At 33.7% G+C, this 21,220-nt stretch overlaps 1 protein-coding gene and 1 long non-coding RNA gene across 4 annotated transcripts in view; one reads left to right on the top strand and one right to left on the bottom strand.

The window, feature by feature from the left end:
* Positions 1–21,220, top strand: part of LOC106869896 (mediator of RNA polymerase II transcription subunit 1) — a 207,940-nt gene that overhangs the window by 137,104 nt on the left and 49,616 nt on the right. The gene's annotated exons all lie outside the window — the stretch shown is intronic.
* Positions 6,781–21,146, bottom strand: LOC128248718 (uncharacterized). The gene is made up of 2 exons (XR_008264884.1): positions 14,124–21,146; positions 6,781–8,109 (listed from the first exon to the last, which is right to left on the bottom strand). It is a non-coding gene; the product is annotated as an uncharacterized LOC128248718 (long non-coding RNA).

The following is a 21,220-nucleotide window of genomic DNA, read 5'->3' as shown; positions in this document are numbered from 1 at the left end:
CACTCTTAGGTTATGCTGCAAATGCTCATTAGTGAGTCTTGACTTAGTTTTAGATTTAACGTGTTTCATTCTTGAAAATAGTTACTCACATAGATAAGTACTTCCAAAAATAGAAATAAAATTACTTTTTTTTAAATCTGGAGATAATCTTCCCTTGGCAAAGACTTATAAAACTCCAATAGAGATGTCTCTTTGAATTTGAGATGGAGATTGTTACTTCCTTGGAGCTCAAATAATTCCATTTGAAGAATTTCAGGAACAGAGGCAACATCTACTTCAAATAGAGAAGAAACAATTGTGAAATAAGAAACTGACGATTAAAGTCTTAAAATCTGCCAGAGAATTCCTTCTTGAATGAATCGAATTCATATGCAAAGGTAGAGGAATCTGCTTGTCCATGTTGTGCTAAGGTTGGAAAGTGGAAAACATTTCCGTTTCTTAGCTGCCTCTCCCAAAGCTGAAGTTTGGTTTGAAACACCTTGACATGTTTATACATATCATGAACAAGATGACCTCTACCCTACAATTTCAAATTTAGTCCATTTAAATAGGATGTAAGGTTCACAAGGAAAGCTAAATCATGAACCCAGTCTTCATTTTGAAGTTCTGAAGCAAACTTTCGTTTCATATCCATGAAAGCAAAAATTTCTTTTCTGAGCACATAAAATTGCTTCAGTATCCTACCCTTACTTATCCGTCATACCTCACAATAATAGGAAAGGGTACCATACTCTGCAGTAATATCTTTTAAGAATTTTTTAAATTAAAAATATTGATGCAGAGTATGGTACCCTTGCCTATTATTGTGAGGCATGCTGTATAAGTAAGGGTAGGATGCTGAACCAATTCTATGTGCTCAGAGAAGAAATTTTTGCTTTCATGGATATGAAATGAAAGTTTGCCTCGGAATTTCAAAATGAAGACTGGGTTCATGATTTAGCTTTCCTTGTGAACCTTGCATCCTATTTAAAGTAACTAAATTTGAAATTGCAGGGTAGAGGTCATCTTGTTCATGATATGTATAAACATGTCAAGGTGTTTCAAACCAAACTTCAGCTTTGGGACAGGCAACTAAGAGATGGAAATTTTTTCCACTTTCCAACCTTGGCACAACATGGACAAGCAGATTTAGGGCTCTTGACTTTATGATGTTGACACATGGCACAACAATGCACATGACATTTGAAAACTTCATAGATTTTGCATATAAATTCTGCTGATGAATCCTACAGTAAAATGTATTGATGCTGCCAGGTTCCTTGTACATTGAAATCTCTGCTTTTAGTTTTGAAATGAACCCATTTTTACTTCCAACCATGACAGGTGTGCCATCTAAGCTTTTCAATGGAAAGATTGGATTTTTCATAAGATTTTCACTTCCTGAAAAATGTCCTCGATTGTAGTACCTTTCATGGCATGCAGTCCAAGCATCTCTTCAGTAATATTAAAATCAGAGTCAACACAAAACACAAACACTACAAGCTGGGCTATGTCTGTCACATCAGTACTCTTGTCTGTGACTAAAGAAAAAGTTTCAAATTTTGAGCACAGCTTGATTCTACATCAGATCCCAATTCTTCAATACACCTTGTCACAGTTCTGCGAAATGGACTAATATTTTAAAAGTCTCTCTTTTTTTCTGGACACACAATTTCAGATACGAGTAAACATTCTTTTCCAAATTCTCCATCACTGTAGTTCGTTGAATGTTTAACAATTTTTTCAGCAATAATGTAACTAGCTTAGACAATATTATTACTCTTGTTCTGTTTCTTGACAGAAAATGTCTGTTGTCCTATTAAGGATTTTCTCAATTTTTCAACATTTCCTTCCCTTGCCCGACCAATAAGATTGTGATACTGGGAATGTTTTATACAGTTGTGTCTTTTCAAATTATATTCCTTCAGAATAGTAATAGACTCTCAACAAATGAGACACACTGGTTTCTCATTCCATAATACAAAAAAATAATCTGCCATCCACTTATCTTGAAACACATGACCTTCATCTAACTTCCTTTTTTTCTTCAACATATTTGGGATTTGGATATTCCAAAGGTTGGATTTTTGACTGTGTGGAAAAGAAGATAAGTCTTTCAGAACAACTTCAAATTGAAAATCAAATTTGAGAGTAAGGAACAATCTGAATGTGAACAGGATCTACCGAATTTCAACCAAAATGAAGTATTCAAAAATCAATCAGGACTTTGGAAAATTTGAAAGTAAATTGAATAAGAAAATTAATCTAAATTAATTTTTTCTAAAAAAGAAAATCAACGTCTTTTCAAACAAAATAAAATAAATAAATTCTCAAGTAATTTAAAGAAAAGAAGACATCTCATCGCTTCTAAAGCAAACTTCGTTTGTTTGTTTACGTTCATCGTAATTTGAATTTAAAATAAATAAAATTTTGAAGTTCATAGATTAAAATACTAGTGAGAAACTGAAAAAAATATGTAGGAAAGACAGCTCTTAAAAAGAAAATTCAAATTTACCCACATACCTACTTTGAATAGGTGAAATAAAAACTTAATCCTTATTCTTTAAATTTTAAATAAACAAATTAAAGTTCATAGAAAATCATAGTTGAAATTATACTTTTTCAGCATAATCAAAAAAATTCATTGGGAAAAAATCATTTCAAATTAATCATCAGTTGTAGTAGTAAAAAAACTAAATTAATTTACGATCAAATACTCCATTTGAGAAAAAAGAAACCAATGGCAAATATTCTTCTAAATAATTTCAAGATTTTGGAGTTAAAATCCAAATAAAATCAAAAGCTGAAGCTCTTAAAAAAAGCTTAAACAGGTTAAAATTCTATTTTTCTTTATCAAAATTCAAGAGAAAAATTAAATACTACTTATGAAAGAAACAATCATAAAAACTTTCTTCAAAAAAGCTGAAAAATCAAATAGCTTTCGCAAGTGATATTGGCAAACTTTCAAGAAATATCAAATTGAAATTGTAATGAAAGATAAAATCTAAAACTGGATTAAGAATGTTAAGAATTCAAGAAAGTGAGAATCAACTGATAACAAAAAAAAATTACTACTATTATTACTCTTTGAACCAATGATTGTTGTGATATTAAAATACTTAAGATAGAAAAGTAAAATGGAAGGCAAACACATGGACTAATGAGATGCATTGGAGTAAAAACTACTGTAAAAAAAATTAAGGTTTGTAAAATTTTGCATACACATGTACCTACACACACTGCTTATTGCTTGCACTAAAAATATGGGAGAGATAGGCAGAGATGAGAAAAATATTTCTGATGTCATACTTCAAGAGAGACAGACAGACAGACAGACAGACAGAGTGATGCTTTAAAACGGAGAGAATATCATGTACACTGTACAGCAAAAGAGAGAGAGATAAGGAAGAAGGGATGATGAAATTAAATGCAAAATAGAAGTGCAAGTTTAAGAGGTGAGAGACAATAAGGTTAATAATTGGAAAATTTGAGAAAATTTTTTGCTTGTAAAATTAGTAACCTAGAAACTCATCGAGGGTGGCACAACATGTCAAGGACAGCAGGTTGCCCATGCATGCTGTATAATGCGAGTAGCTATGTAGCTCCTCTACGGCAAGAAACCTGTTCTGTTTTGGTCTTGTCTCACATATTTTAACCTCTCATTGTTTAACATAAAACTGCTTCCTTCTCTGCTAGAGTTCCAGAGGATTTTAGTCTTATGAACCACATTATGACACCACTAGTGCTGGTACCATGAGAAAAAGCACCTAGTATGCTCTGTGCAGTGTCTGGTATTAGGAAGGGCACCCAGCCATAGAAACCACACCAAAGCAGGCACTGGAGCACAATGCATCTCTAAGAGACAGAGATCATTATAGAGCCAGGGCCAGAAGCCTGTCTTCATGATTGAATGCCAATCAGTTGAGTGACCCATCTCTAGATTTGATCTAGGATTAGGTATCACAATAGAGTGCGTTAAAAAAAGAGACAAGTAGTTTGGCCATGCAAAAACACACATTTTGCTTTATCATTTTCATGTGAAAATACATTTTTTCCATAGAAAATTAAATATCATTTGGAAGTTCTGGATGTGAACTTTCTTCACATAGTTTCAATCAAAATCTGAGACTTACATATCGTGCCAGGGTCCCTGAATCACCCTGGTATCCCATTCACAAAGTTTGTCCCGTTTTTTTATTTCTTTTTTGACTGCTGAATGGTAACCCTCATTCTAATACAATGTGCTGGAGCACTACAACTAAATTTGTGATGAAAATCATAGTCATGAAAAGGACTGTCTTTTGCTTTATTTTGATATAAAAATCAATAGGCATAGGTCAGATAATCATTATGAAATATAGAAGTAAAAATTTTATCATTAATTTTCACTTAGAAAAGAATATACTTCCTTCAAGATTTCCATACCATAAGAAAGAAAAATTTCACATGAATTCAATATGGTCATTACTGAATCTGGCCAGGACATAGCGTATAAGCACAAAGTCAATAAAGAAGGTGGTACTGTAACACTACTTGTCAAACTGACATTCCTGCATGGTGAGAAGTAAAATGGAACATGAATCCAAGGCTTCAAATATCAAGTTTGTGCTAGAATTTCAAGAAATGGACGAATTAATTACTAAGTAAACATATTTCTACACCAAAAAATGCACTAAATTGAGCCACATATGTCTTTCAGAACTCCAAATCAACATGGAATTGTCATATTGAGAATGTTATTTCCTCTTGCTGTTTTAATATAAGGAATGCTATGTCAAAATTTTACTTAGCGGATATACTTGTATGTGAAAATTTCATTTTCCTTTGAGAAATATTGGTCAAATATCACCAATAAAAATCATATTGCACGATGAATATTACTTTGCAAACTATTAAAGTCTGATGTGATGTTTCTTTTTTACAATCACAAATACAGTCAGATAATTTGAGGTAGTGTTTACATATTCATTTGGGGCTTCTTTTTTTTTCTCTTCTAAGAGTTTGTTCTAAGTTATCTATGCTTTCAATGCCTTTAATTCTTGTCTTTAATGCTAAAGTAAGGTTTCCACATTTTGTTTATTTTTTAATCTAGGGCAATATGAAATTCTGAGAAAGATACCAGGTGGTTGTGTGATGTACTAGAAACAACAGCTAAATCTTCCTGAAATTATACACATTTTCGTTTGATTTTTTTTTTTTAACTAAAAAGGTTTCTTGCATTGTTTTTCAGGGCATAGTGCAAAAAAAAAAAAAAGGCCAAAATGGGTTTGGATGGGGGTGAGGGGGAGATAGGTAAAAAAAAAAAATCATAAATTTTTCATCATTTTTTTTTTTTTTTTTTTCATTAAAAGCTTCCCCCCATCATTTCCAAGACTGTAGTAAAGATAAAATTGGAAAAATCCCTGTAAAAAAGAGAAAATCCAACTTATGTGGCCATCCTGATCCAAAACTTGCCATTTTTAATAGTCCATTAAAATCTTATTGAAATAATATCACATTCCAAAACCTCTGGGTTTATTTTGTTCTAAACCTACTAGAAATGTGCCAAAAACTCAAATCTTTTATGATATGCAGAGGATCTATTTTTTGACATGCTAGTTCCCACACAGCACGAGACCAATGTGAGGTGTTTTGCTCAAGAACACAATACACCATCCAGTCCAGGAATCAAACCTGTGGTCTGACAATCATGAGTGCAGCATCCTAATCACTAGGCCACACACCTTCACAAGAGTTGAAAAGTAAAGAATTTAGTTTTGCACTAGTGGTATTGGTGTGGGATGAGTGTGAGAGCTATGATGAGTTGTGAGCAAAGGAAATGATTTGGGGGAAAAAGAGAGGTATGGTAGAAGTTTTCAATGCAGGAGTAGATAGGGTCAACAAGTTACTGGTGGTTTGAGAAAATAAAGGAGCAATAAAGGGAGTGAATGTATTTGGAGATCTTTGAGCCAAAAGTCATTGCTGAAATCCAGATGGGAGAGGTGAAACACAGTGAAAGTGGAATCTGCATATGCAAAGGTCATACCTTTTGAAGTAAAATTTGAAAAGAGAGTGAAGCCTAGATAACAGAGATGAGTTGTAGATAGGGGTTGAGAAATTTGTGGCCCAGAAAAAAAATAGGATGTTTGGTTTGTATGTTAATGAGAGATGATAAGTGGGATCTAGGTTAGACAGAAGTCTTTGGATGTCTGAGAAGAGTTGGAAAATTGGCCATCATAGGATGGTGCATGAATTGACATGAAAATATCTAAGCTGGAAACCTGGTCCAAATGCTTGCAAAAGCTGCAAATGGTACCCTAGTATCAGATGGTGGTGGTAAAACCAGGCAACATGGTGCACATACCACCAAATAAATAAATTTAAAAAATGAAGCAGGGGACCTTCTATATCATAAAAGAGAACTACATTAGAACAGGAACAAGATACACCTATCATCAAAAGAAAGAAAAGAATGGGACTTCTAAAAACTGCAAGACACTAATAATGGCAACAGCAGTAGAAACAGTAGTAGCAGCTACTATTGCTGCTGCTGAAGTGACAGTGGTTGAAAATGGGTGGAGAAGAAAGATCAGTAGAGCCACTATCAATTGGTGAGATAGAAGCCAACATGAGTGAGTTTTGCTGGCTGCTGTGGTTATTCTTGTGTGGGTTGCTGCTGTAGGCAATTCACCACACTGTACCATCTCACTGTATGGTGTGCAAACTGAATGTCTTTTCACATATATGCTGAAATTTGTTTTGCAAGTTACATGTTATAGTGTTCAAAAAGTTGTGCTTGGGTAATATTTGCTGCAAAGTATGTTTTTGACATTTTTTTTTTTTTTTTTTTTTTTTTAAATGTTTAACCACTGATCTTGATGGAAGTACCAAATCTTAATTTCACCAAATATTTACATTTTCATCCCTATGATGAGTGAATAGGTGGGCTCTGGAAATATTTAAAAAATGGTCTCTGTACAGTAGGTGAACATTAGATAGGTCATTACATTTTGGTAACTGTCCTAGAGAGACAGACCAAGTTGTAGAGAAAGTTTTGTTTCCATATTTAGACAACCTAATATAAAAATCTGATGTACCTTCAATTGGGTAAAGTTATTTTAAACAGCAGATAAAAGATTCCTACTGATGAAAGCACCCAGTGTTGAAACAGAACAGAAGTTGAAGCAGAACAGAATTTTTCCCCATATTTTTGGGCTTTGTAGAACTTCAAATTCTTTTTCCATAATATAAACACACACATTTGTGATTGTGTATATATATATAGGGAGCTCACTAATGCTTTTACTTGAGTAGGGAGATGCTATTATGTTAAGAACGTATTGCTCATGCTTAAAATTCAATAAAGTGGTTGTGAACTACAGGCCCATAACATGCTTGGAAGGTATATATGAACTCTATACAGGTTGCTTGAATGTGTTTCTTTAAAATCACTGTGAAACAAACAGTTTGGAGAAAAGCCAAGTTTTGGATTGCCTCTCATCAATAAAGTTGTACTTAAATACTTTAAAGCTAGACCACAAGGTGCTTGGTTGTACCTCACTCATGGATACTAGAGTCATTGTACTTTGTAAAGATCCTGTAATTGGTGTCATTAAAAGACTGACTACAATATGATTCACAGAGCTACCAATAAGAACTGAAGCTATTACTATAGTCACAAAGAGAACATAAATGTCCAGTGTGACAATTTATTTGCATCTTGTTTATCCTGGTAGTGTAGCCCTGATGACAAAGGATTTATAATCATGAAGAACAACAACATTACAAATGCCAATGATGAATGTTACAAATATCTCAGAATTGATGAGAACATTGTGTACAATGGTGCTTTAAGTAAAGCTAGCAAGACAAATGAATACTCAGCAGACTTTAGAAGATATAGCAGTCAGAATTGTCCACATTCAATAAAACCATATCTCAAAAGGCTTTTGCAGTGTCATTGTTAAAAGCAACACTTAGGATACTAGACTGGATACTTGAAAAGATCCGTAACTTGGACATAAAGACTAAGAGGATACTAACCACCAACTGGTAACATCCATATGAACTGTGATACTGACAGGATCTATGTTAAGCATAAGGTCAATCCAAATGATCTTTGAGTGCTCCATCATATCACTAAGACAACACCTATTGAACAGTAAAAGGAGAAATGAGTACATCATGAGTATGCAATAAAGAAAAATAATATCTTGAAAGTAGGTGAAGGATACCAACAACATTAACAGAAAGAGTAGCCTCTCCTGGACCTATGATAGACGCATCACATCCCATCTACATGGACATACCTTTGTTGTTTAGGAACAGAAGCTAGCTATTAAATGCTTGATCACGAAGAAAGATAGGAATGTCTCCAAACTTCCGTGTTTTGACAGAAAATATTGATCATGCCATGTGAAAAATAGATTGTTAGGACATTATTGCCAAGACTATTTACAAAGCTATCAAGGATTGCCTTGACAGTTATACCAAAGGCACACAAAACCAGAATGTATTCACTGCTTTTAAAAACAAGGAATAGTGGTGTAATATTCCAATGAAATAGTAATCTATTACGTAGTGTCACATGCAAAGGTTATACTTTTGCAATCTAAAAGTACAAGAAAGCTACAAAATACCTGATGGACAAACTGTGACAGTAAAGATCTTAAACACCAAAGATGGAAACAAAAATGTGTATTAAGTAACATTTCTGGAAAAGTTATTAGCAAATGACCAAAAATGTCATTAAGGTATTACTATTAAAAGAAGCATAATAGTGTTGCTGAAACAACATAGAAAAGATTGCCCTAGGAATCTTTCCTACGAATACATCTGTTGTTGAATATATTACATACATATCAACACAAGGAATATTGGTTTCCCATCAAAATGCTAAACACAACCATAACAGGCTTGACACAATTGTTTGAGACTGAAAAGGAGAAATTATGCACAGTCATAGAGATCAATTACCTTTATGTTAACATTACTTTTGAAATCAGTAGGGAAGAGAATCTTTATAATTGCTTAGAAACATACCCAGATTCACATTTATAATTCATAACTATAAGCAATCTCATAAATCTGAGATTTTCAAACAAAGAAAGAGGTCAGCCAACATAACATTTGCAAATTACAATCTTTAAGTAGAACAATAAAAATGTGCGAAACATTCAACATGTAAACTTATTGTTGTTATCAAAACTGCAGCAATAGAGCTACTTGGCTAAAAACCAGCCTCTTCCTTCAACAGAAGGCTTCAAATAATAATAATAATAATAATATTAATAACCATCATTACACCCACTTTTTCAATGCTAGCATGGGAAAAGCTGTCCTTCCTGGTGCTAACTATCACTTGTTTTAAGTCAGTTACTTTACTCCACAATTTTACGCACCAAACCACTGGTGAACAAGTTGTTTATGGGGTGGGCATATATGTGAATGCTGCTTAATGATGTGAATGTAAAAACACATGGTAATACACTCACAACAAACTCCCATACAGTTTCTGTCTTCTAATTTCACTCAAAGTATTAGACAACCTGAGACCAAAGAAAAAGACATTTGCCTGAAGTACTAAATAGTGAAATCAAACCCAAGACATTATTGTGATTTCAACTTTTTAACCACACAGCCATTCATATGAATATATAAATTATACACAGATATATACATACATATGTATGGATGTATCTGTAAACAAATATGCATATGTACATACTTATGTACATATGAATATAACCCAGATTCTAAAAAGGAAAGACTAAAAGATTCCGTCTTTTATCATCAAAATTTGATAACATCAAAAAGGAAGAACATCAGAGATATGTTGGATGTACCTAAATAGTTGTCAACTCTTCTCATTCAAAGGAATAAAAAATCCCAGTTAAACTATCCAAGTCAAAGCTTACCACCAGATATCAAATATAAATGGTACACGGACGCTTTAGTCTATTCTTATAGGATCACTGGGCCACCAATATAACACTTAAACAAAGAAGAAGAAAGAAGTAAGTACACAGTTGTATAGGACAGCTACTAATCAACACAATGATACAAGAAGAAACAAACTACAACAACATGATTGAAGTTTTGCTGAACTACCGGGTGGATTCTCACAGCATTACAATTAGTTCCACAACTATTGGTAGCTTCTATTCAACACCAAACCTAGACTTGGTACATTACTTTACTTTTCAGAATATCAACTCTAAAGCTATACATTACAATAAAAAAAAAGCTTCCTACAGAGAAACTTGTTAACATTCCCACTCATAAAACATTATGCTTATAGAAATGAATGCCTTAACCCTTTAGTGTTCAGATTAATCTGTCAAATGTAATTCTTATTTGTTCATATTATTTTGAATTATTCTTATAATTTCGTTAATTTTTTACATACTGATTTGAAATTTCGTTAGTGGGTGCTTATATACCAGTGATTTATATAGTTATGTAATTTTAGCTGATCTTCCTGATAAAATTTGACTCTTATGGGTAGGTAAATTTAATTAACAGGTGTAAAACCAATAACATTATGGATAAACACTAAAATTGAAATTCTTGATGCATCTTAACTGTTTGATTTTTTACTAAAATTATCTTAGATGTCAACCACCAACAATTTTGCCACTTTTCAAGATGAAGTATGCGCTTTGCAAAACAAACACATATATGAGGTCTCGACCTGATATTCTTTCAGAGTTTTTCTCTTTTGCAATGAAGACAGTCTGCAAACATTTTTTCTTCCATTTATCTTTTCCACTTTATGGAAGTCAATATATTTCTCTGTTGACATCCACCTCAGTTAATTTTGCTTTTCTCCCAGTTCTATGTTTTCTGGAAAAGCCTTCACATAACTGAAATGCGATGTCAATCTAAAATTTCAAATGGTTATAGTCCTTTGGTGGCAAAGATACCTAGTGGCTTTTTAGATAAACAATATATGAATTTCATTTTTGTATTTGCTTTGCAAGATTCTTTATGTGAATTCATGTGTTGAAGCATATTTTATTGTGTCTGGGGAGAATCATTCTGTTTTTGTTGTATAGTGAAACTGTATACCCTCCTAGTTTTTACTAGGAGGGTATACAGTTTCACTGTGTAGGTGCCAGCCATTATAAATAGACCAGTAGCCGGTTGTCAAGAGATGGTCAAAAGTTAGAGTTGACAGTTGACAGTTCTAATCAGTGTCTTGTGAAGCTATCAGTGATAGTAAGATGGAAGAAGTTAGTGTATTACTATTCTGGTACAAAGAGATACAATGGTATCCAATAACTAGTAACTATTGTGGGTACTAGTGTAATATAGTAACTACAGTACAACAGCAATCAGGCATCACGCCAGTGGGAGAAACCCACTTTACAACAGTGGCAATGAGGAAAAACAAATTTATACAGAGTGAAAAAAAAAACATTCACAGGGAGAGTTTAAACTAATTCATGTAGAAAATTAAATAACTCGACAAAAGAGAAACAAAATCTTGTTGCTCAAACTTACAAAAGCCATAAAATATGGAAGACTTGTTAGCTAGGGTAGTTGAGTTGCAAAAACAGCAACAACTCAAGGAACAAGGATTGCAGCAGCAAATGTTACACTTAATGAAGCTGATAACCAAACCGGAGAATACATTTTCACCTGACCATGTAGCAAATTCCATAAGTGAATTCAAATACGACCCCAAAGAAGGAGTAGCCTTTGAGGTTTACTTTCTAATGTCAGGATAGGACGGACGAAATGAGAGCACATCTAGTTTAAGAAAACTAGCGACAGCAGAGCATGAAGAGTATAGTAACTTCATACTGCCAAAAAAAAGCATCCGACATAAATTTCACCAACCCAGTGGCAAAATGTTTAGCAAAAAGAGCTCACTGTTTATTACCAGATGGAAATGTTTAAACATAGAAAAGAGTGAAAATGAAGACTTCACTACTTACCTGTGAAAGTAGTGAAGTCAACAAAGAATGTGAGAGATTTAGGCTGGATATACTTCAGATTCTTTCAAGTGTTTGATTTTTACACAAGGATTGACAGATAAAAGGGATGCAGAAATCTGAATGAAAATTATAACAAAACTGGAAACGAGAACCAGCATTTGACATTGAAGAAAATCAACGGAAAGTGTGTTTTCACATAATACCAGTGCAAAAAAGTTGGAAGACAAATAGAATGTTGCAAGAAAAACAGAAAAAATATTGTGATGTAGACCCATGTATGGCATGTGGTGGGATGTACCTGAAAAAAGATTGTCCATATAAAAAAGCAAAGTGTTTTCGCTGCGAGTTTACAGGACATAAAATTATAGGAAAATGGAACAAACAAGAAAAAATAAATAGTTTATCAGCAGGAAAAGTTGTGACAACAACAAACAGAAAATTCTTGAATGTGAGAATTGAAACCACTAGTGTCAGAATGCAATTAGACAGGGGAAATAACATTACAATCATAAATGAGAAAACAGGGGAACAAATGGGGAAACCAAAAAAATGTAGTCCAAACAAAATAGTGTATGGTGTTATAGGAAGAAAATTATATTTCGTGGGTGAACACATTTGTAATATAATGGTCAAAGGTCGAAAATTCCACTGAGGTCAACCTTGCCTTTCATCCTTTTGGGGGGTCAATAAATTAAGTACCAGTTGCGTACTGGTGTCAATCTAATCGACAGGCCCCCTCCACCAAAATTTCGGGCCTTGTGCCTAGAGTAGAAAAGAAAAGTGTTCAACGGTCAAACCAAAAAGTGAATGTTTATGTGTTGAAAAAAAAAAAATTTATGTATTTATTTTTGTCACTGAATCTATGGAGAAATTTAATTTATAGGATACACCCATAAGCGAGGTCGATGAACTGAGACAAAAAAAGTGATGTGAAACATCATGTGTGAACTACCAGTAACTTTGGAAGAAATAAAAAGAAATGTGAGAAATGACAAATTTATTAAGAAGAAAAAAGAAAACTGATTAACAAAAGGAAATAAAGAAAGGTCTGATGCAAAGAACCACCAATATGTGAGCGTGTATATATGTGATGGTGTAGTAATGTACGCTCAGAGGGTGGTCATACCACAGACATTACAGAAGAGAATGCTAAAGGAGTTCCACGTGAGACATCCAGGCATCTCCCTAGAATGAAAGCACTGATGCAAAGTTTCATATATTGGCCAAGCATTGACAAGGAAGTTGAAAACCTGGTAAAAAGCTGCAGAGAACGTACATTGGCAGCAAAACTACTTACTACAAAATGTGAACCTTAGTCAGAAGTGAAAATATCATGGTACTGATTGCATATCAATTTTGCAGGCCCAGCAAATGGATATTATTACTTAATAGTAGTGAACAGCTACACAAAATGGCCTGAGGTCATGAGGTGTAAACAACCAACCTCATATACGGTTATAAACTTCTTACACGAGCTGTTCACAAAATTTGGTGTACCAGATATAATTGTCTGATAACAGAACACAGTTTGTATCCTGTGAGTTTAAAAAATTTTGTGAGATGTTCACACTAGAACATAAAACTATAGCACCGTATCACCCTAGATCTAATGGAAGGACCAAACGGTTTGTGGACACTTTTAAGAGAGCTTTAAAGCAAGCTAATAAGGAAGCCATGGACAAGGTCATGATCCAACAATTCTTAAGGGTATATAGGGTAACTCTGAATCCAATGTGTGCATGTGTATACATATGTGTGTGTGTGTGTGTGTGTGTATGCATCAGCATGGCCGCAGCTCTTAGCTGAAACTATAATTAAATATATATATATATATATATATATATATATATACACATGTATGTACATTTGTATGTCTGTATTCTGCATATTCATGTGCATGTATTTGTGTGTGCATGTATTTGTGTGTCTATGTATGTGCGTCTGTTATGTATGGATGTGTCTTCATATGTCCTTGTGTGTGTGTATGGTCATGTGTTTCAGTCTTCTTTTGTGTATGCATGTGCTTGTCTGTCTGTATTACCTATGTACCTATCTATCTACTTATCTCAAGTAAATCAATAACAGGGCGTACTTTATACAGGGGATCGTAGCTTGGGTCGTTTTTGCTGGGTACATTAGCAGAATCAATTAAATGCAAATACTGAGATAGTTTTGAATATCTCATCTTATAACATAAAGTTGGAGAGATATGGATCGCCATACCTTATATCAGGACTCCAGTAGTTCCATAGTCAAAGAAGCTGCTTGATACCAAACATAATGTTTATAATACAAAAAAGCTGACTTAGTGGATCAGGTCTTCCACAAATAGAAATTATTTGTTTTCCGCTGCAAAAAAAAAAACATTTGGGTAAAAATAAAGATAGTCCAATGATTGAGCATCAGGAGGTAAATTGTGTTGTGGACCAGTCTTTTCTGTGAAATCAGTAATTGCAGTTGATGTAGTAATCTTCATTTTTATTGCTTTCATTATCAAAATTTTCTTAATCCAACAAAGATTTGTAAATATCAGTATCAGATTCATCTGAAGACAAATCACTGTTGTTTTTGTTTATATTTTGTACATCATCAAGAGTAAAACCTTCAAAGTTGGAATTGCTACTTGCTGATGCCATATTGTAAAAAACTAGGATACACACTTCTCTTCAAATGTTGAAAAAAAAAAACAAGAAGTCTCAAAAATTTCACAGTATTTTTACTTGAATAAAGGCGGGAAAGTTTTATCTCACATGATCTCAAAGCTACAAGAATTCAATAACATGGCTTGTTTTATTTTTTTAGCGATTTCGTAGAGGAATCAGATACAGCCAGATTTGGCCAGTTCAAACAAATACAGAGGAATTATTTATGGCCGGTTTTGGCCGGCCTGAACACTAAAGGGTTAGACACAAAAGCATACCTTACTTTTCTTTGAAGGCTACATGAAACTTGTAGGACAAGAATTGCATCAAAAAGCAATTGGATCATATGATCCAATATTCTCCAGACAATGTGGAATGATATATAACGAGTCCAAATAAACATTTTTGTGACAAAAACTTGTGTCCACCTCGGAAAGAAAGAAACAAAAACTAACCAAGACTAGCTTAATACAACTTTATATAAGAACTGAAAAATAACATGGGCAAGCTGTTAATGAATGTCAGATCTCTAAAGAGTAAAGAAAATATTGTCAGACTAAAGCAAGTATACATATCACTCACAACTATATTTGGCCTTCTCAATTGGTCATTATAATGACTAAATGAGATGGATGCAAGGACTTAGAAACTGCTTGGAGTTACTGGGAATTTCAACATCAATGGAAGAAGTAAAAATATTGTATCACGGTTGGTGCCAGTGCCCTGCCCTTTGACCCCCCCCCCTACCGTGCCAGTGTCCTGTGACTGGCTTCTGTGCTGGTGGCACACAAAAAACACCATCTGAACATGGTCAATGCCAGTGCCCCCTGACTGGCTCCCATGCCAGTGACATGTAAAAAGCACCGTCCATACATGATTGATGCCAGTGCTGCCTGAGTGGCTCCCATGCCGATGGCACATAAAAAGCACCCACTACACTCTCGGAGTGGTTGGCATTAGGAAGGGCATCCAGCTGTAGAAACCTTGTCAGATCAGATTGGAACTTGGTGCAGCCTACTGGCTTGCCAGTTCTCAGTCAAACCATCCAGCATGGAAAGCAGATTTAAAATGATGATGATGATGACGACTCAGGCAAAAGAAATCACCATAGCCTCAGATCTGTATTAACATCACACAAGACCTAGATTGTAACATAGAAGCTACATCTGCTGTGCCAAAAAAGGCCAGTAATTATCTCACTCAAGTTTGCCATCATTAAAATAACAATATCATTAGGATAGTTAATCAACATGAAATAAAGCAGATAGATCTCTTTCTCCAGAGAACAGTGGAAAATCCAACATAACACCACAACAAAACCAAAAGATAGAGCAGTTCACTGAGACAGCAATAAAATTTTTTTTAAATAATAGAAATAAACTACACTAAAAGCCACTGCATGGAGTAATGACCAGCTTACAACATCTCATCTTCAAAATTACCTCCAAGCAATCTATCCAAAAGAAATTTCCATGAAGTACCTTCTATCCAAAAGACAAAGCATACCATTAGGTATTATGTAGACGTCAGAACAAACTGGAATGGAGTGAGAAAGAAAAAAAAATGACAAATATACACTAATGAATCACAAGAATATTGGTGAAACCTAAGAACAAAAACAACAACCAAATTAAAAGAAAGTCAAGCTCATATTGTTGCCTGGGGCCACAATATGAAAATATAAAGGGATGTGGAACTCAGCTGCCCATCTAATATTCATATAGTAAGAAAATTACAAGAGAAAGAAGGATGAGAAGCCTGCAAATTCAATACCCAAAATACACTCGCAGATTTATACTCGTTCTTATTGGAGCATATGTATTAGCCAGCCATTATAAAAGTATAACAGAATTTGGATTCTTGGAGAAAGAACATAGCTCCATAATTCATATACAACATGTTATCTGGGACAAAAAAAACAAAGAAAAAAACAAGACTTTTACACACGTGTGTAATAATACATCTACACATACACCTTTTAGCAGGTGCTGGTCAGTATCATACTCTTGCATCTAGCTTGTGTATGGCTCCTCAAATGTTGTGATGTATAACAGTGGCCACAGCTAGTTCCTGGTTACCCAAAGGCTATATCTGGTGGGGAGAATATTCCTTTTACATCATTTCCAAGAAAGATGATGCAACTTTTGGTTTGTGAGTCTTCTGCCTCTTAAGTTTGTTCATTAAGGGCATATGTTGGTCAATATTTTGAGAAAGTAATATTTCTGCTTTACAAGAAAGAAGTTCTTATCAGGTAGTAACAAAAATTCTTTTTTTACATTTAAAAAAATGGTTACCTGTTTCTAGAAAGTGTCTATTCAGTCTTCTTGATGTTGCTATTGATGTTATTCTAATTACTATTGGTCTAATTGCTCATGTTATCACCAGTCCAAATCCAGTGTAATGATATAGTAAACCTAACTTAATATTATAATTTTCTTTCAATCCAAATACATATTCAGAAGTATGTAATATATGCATGCACATACAAACACACATAAAAACAATAGCGAAAACATATTAACAAATATATTTCAGTTTTATATATATATATATATATATATATATATATTTTGATTAGAAAAAAAAAATTTTACTCATGGATTATTATCTTTTGGTGTGGTTGAAGTAAAATTAACTTTTTAGTTGATTTATTCTTTATTTGTTTAGCCGTAATATTTTAAAGTACTTTATAAATTTTTAGTCATCTTTTGATGGTACATTCCTATACCTGTTTTTTTCCATACACGTATATTTTTACCTTAGTGGTTTTCTGTATTTGTATGTCTTGTATATTATGAAAGCCATGGTAATATCTATATATGATGTATGTTGAAGGTTTGATACTGCATATAAAGTCATTAACTCATTTTAATGTTTGTTCCATGACCAATGTTTAATTACCATTGCCTCATTTATTTGAACACTTCCTTTTTGCAGTCCTATTAACTCTTTGTCCCTTTTGAAAGAGACAATAGTGTGTGTGTGTGTGTGTGTGCACGTGCGCGTGTGTGTGTGTGTGTGTGTAACAAAATGAGTATAGAGAAAATCATGCCTTAAATTGCAGAATTTACCTCACAAAGTCAGCAGTTGTTTCTCTTTTACTAACCCTATTTAGATATAGGAAATATCATTAAAAATAATCTTTCCAAAAAATTTGTTAACATGTCTTTAAGGTGATCCATAATTCATTAAATTCAAAGTCTTTATTGATATCTGCCTGGATTTTTTAATCCCACTTTTTCTTCTAAATGCAGGTGTTATTCAAATTTTTCTACTTCCAACATATGTTTCGAAGAAAACATTGGTATTATTCCAGAAGGAATAAAATGGTGTAAAGCAATGCAATATTCTCATCAGGGAAAGAAACCAAACACATCAATAAGACATTTGAACAGTATGTGATGACTGCGTATGTGATGACTGCGTATGTGATGAAGGGAATGTTATCAAGTTTTTTTAGAAAAACCATTAGCAGCTACAACTTCAAGGTAGTTTATAGAAAGAAAAAGAGGAGAAAGAAAGAAATTAGCAGAAAACTAATAGTGGAGAGATATTGAGCGATAGGTGAATTAGAATAAAGCTTAACCCTTTTGATACTAACCCCACTGTAGCTGGCTGAAAAATTTTGGGGTTCAAAAGACCAACCTGGCCATAGCCAGCTGGGAGTGCCCATTATTATTTAAATGTAAATTTGAACACAAATCTCATTAGTACATTTGTGAAAACACATGATTTCACTTTGTAAATAGTTGAGTTATAGTATCCGACATTGTTTGACGTGATATTTGAACTCAGTGAATTTAGGAAGATTTTTCCCACATTTTTTCGGCGTTGATTTTTTCCAACTTTGAAAATGGAGAGGAATTTCATGCAATCAAGCAGTGATTCCGAATTTGAAGGCTTTTCAACAGAAGATATGGAGATATCAAGAAAAAGAATGTGGTACAAAAGCACGTGGTGAATGAAAATGAATTGGATATTTCTGTATCCGAAACCAAAAGCAGCGATTCTTAAGAAACTGAAAGCAGTGATAGCAATAATGAGGACGATTTTACACCAGAATGGAGTAAAAACTAAAAAAATGTTTTTATTACCAATTTTTCTGAGGAGACAGGGTCTACCCATAGACTTTCTCAGAAAGCAAAACCATTAGACTTTTTATTATTTTTCCCAGTATGCTTGTTTGAAGTAATTACTGCAGAAACAAACTGTTACGCAGAATGTAAACAAGCTGGAAAAAAAGACAGCTTGTGGTCTCCCACAACCATAGAAGGAATACAGGCATTTTTTTGCCATAAATATTATTATGAGTATTAGACAGTTACCCAGGATTACAAATTACTGGAGCAATCAGGAACCTTTTGGCGATCAGTATGTTTCCAGTATTATGACCTGAATACGATCTGTGAAACTGAACCAGTATTTACATGTGAGAGACACTAGCAGTACCCCAGTACATGGAGAACCAAACTTTGATCCCTTATTTAAAATAAGGCCCCTCATTGACTGCGTTCAAAATGCATATAAAACATTTTACAACCCCGAGAGATACTTGTCCATTGATGACGGCATGGTGGGGTATAAAGGAAGGGTACGCTTCTGACAGTATATGCCAGGAAAGCCCACGAAATGGGAGATCAAAGTTTGGAAAATTTGTGAGGCAAATACTGGGTACTGCTGTGGATTTAGTTTTTATACAGGGAAAAGAGACAATAATGTTAGTCAGCATGGCCTAAGGTACGATGTGGTCTGGAATTTATCACTTCCATACCATAACCAGGGCGGTATATTATTTTTTGACTGATCTTTTAGTTCAGTCAAACTTGATGTAAATTTAGAAGCTGTGACAATGTATATGTGTGCTACAATAATTGCTAGTAGAAAAGGACTGCTGTTGGATATAAAAAAGGCAAAATTTAAAACAAGAGATGAAATAATCCAACACCAGAAAGGAAATCTGCTAGCGACCGCATACAGAGATAAGAGGCAGATAAATTTTCTATCTACCGGTGCACAACCATGTGAAGATGAAAATGGCACCCTGTTTGTGAACCTACATTATAACAGGTACATGGGCAGTGTGGATCAACTGAACCAGATGATGAGTTATTATCTGGTTGGCAGACCGGGTAATAAATGGTGGCGATACCTGGTTTGGTATATAGTAAACATGAGCATTGTAAATGCATTTATATTATATACCAAATCAGGAGGGACTTGCAAGCGGTGCAACCATCTGCAGTTCCAAGCAGATGTAGCAACACAGTTGAGGGCAGGTTATTCCTCCAAACAAATAACTGCAGGAAGGAAAAGCAAAGCCTGCTAGAAAGATATCCCTCTGAGTTCAGCTGATCTACATAAAGTAGAAAAAAATTGGGGGTTGCAAAAGGTAGTGCCATGAATGTCTGCATCAACAAAGAAAAACTCCAGTGGATAGCCAGTTGAAACATCTTTCCAGTGTGCATTCTACAAGGATGCAGTATGTAGAGTGGGATGTTTTACAACTTTCCATGATAGAAATATTGTGTGAATATTGTATATATGTATAATTAGATTGTATAAATATTTTTCAAATTTACTTGGTTTTACTTTTTGTTGTATATGTTCCTGTGTATTTATGTATGTGTATATTTCATTTAGTTGCTGTATTTAATTTTCTAGTTTTCTTCACAAAAACAAATTCCAGTATTTCAGTTTATTTTACCTTAATGATACATCTGTTCTTCTGTGCATTAAATTCAGCTGATAATCTAGTGACGTGCACAATTCCTCTATATCAAAATTTTGTTGCATACCCAATTGAATATTAGCCGATGACTCATTTTCTATGGTAATATTCAAACAAAATTTAAACATTTTGCTCAGTTTACCTGGATTTACCTGTAACTAGAGTCACTTTGAGACAAAAGTTATGCAATAGAATTGATTAAGAACCCTTTCTTCAATTATGTTCCAAATATCACAATATGTTGATAAGTAAAAAAGTTACAGTTCTTTTATGAAACTAGTCTAAATTCATGATTATTTTAGAATTTAAAGGAACTTATGAGGGGTGTATTTTGATCAGAAATATAGTAACAAAAGGGTTAAAGTCATAGAAGTAGATATATTTACTGGAAGAGAAATGTAAGAAGACAGTCAAAGGTCGAATTTTATAGAATGGTAGAAATCATTTATAGGAACTAAAGGTATGTTTTTACCAATATTAGCAACGATAAACGAGTCCTATAAACGTCTTTACAAGGAGATTCTCTGAGAACAGGATACAGTACATTTCACTGTTACAAAGCGAACGAAAAGATTTACCTTTATCATATGGTAAAGATATAGAGAGAATATTCCATTCCAAATCAAATTGATTATTATCATCTTTAAGATACCAGATTAATATACTAAGCCTAGTATTGTTACGTTTATTGATATGCCTAAAGGTAGAGTAATGATTAGATATTCTTTTGGACAATTGAGAAGAACTACCTATATAAAAAGAGACATCAGAATTTATTAATGTAAAAAAGACGTCAGAATTTATCAATATAAAATTACTTCCAGTTCTGACATCTCCAAATAATGGTGTAGTTCAGTCAACAGTGACTGCATGACTGCAGCTTTGAAGCTGAAACATTTTAAAGAATTATACTTAAGTATATATATATATATATATATATATATATATAT

The sequence above is a fragment of the Octopus bimaculoides genome, chromosome 9, assembly GCF_001194135.2.
Source record: "Octopus bimaculoides isolate UCB-OBI-ISO-001 chromosome 9, ASM119413v2, whole genome shotgun sequence".
NCBI classification, from domain to species: Eukaryota; Metazoa; Mollusca; class Cephalopoda; order Octopoda; family Octopodidae; genus Octopus; species Octopus bimaculoides.
This window is presented reverse-complemented; position numbering and strand designations above follow the sequence as displayed.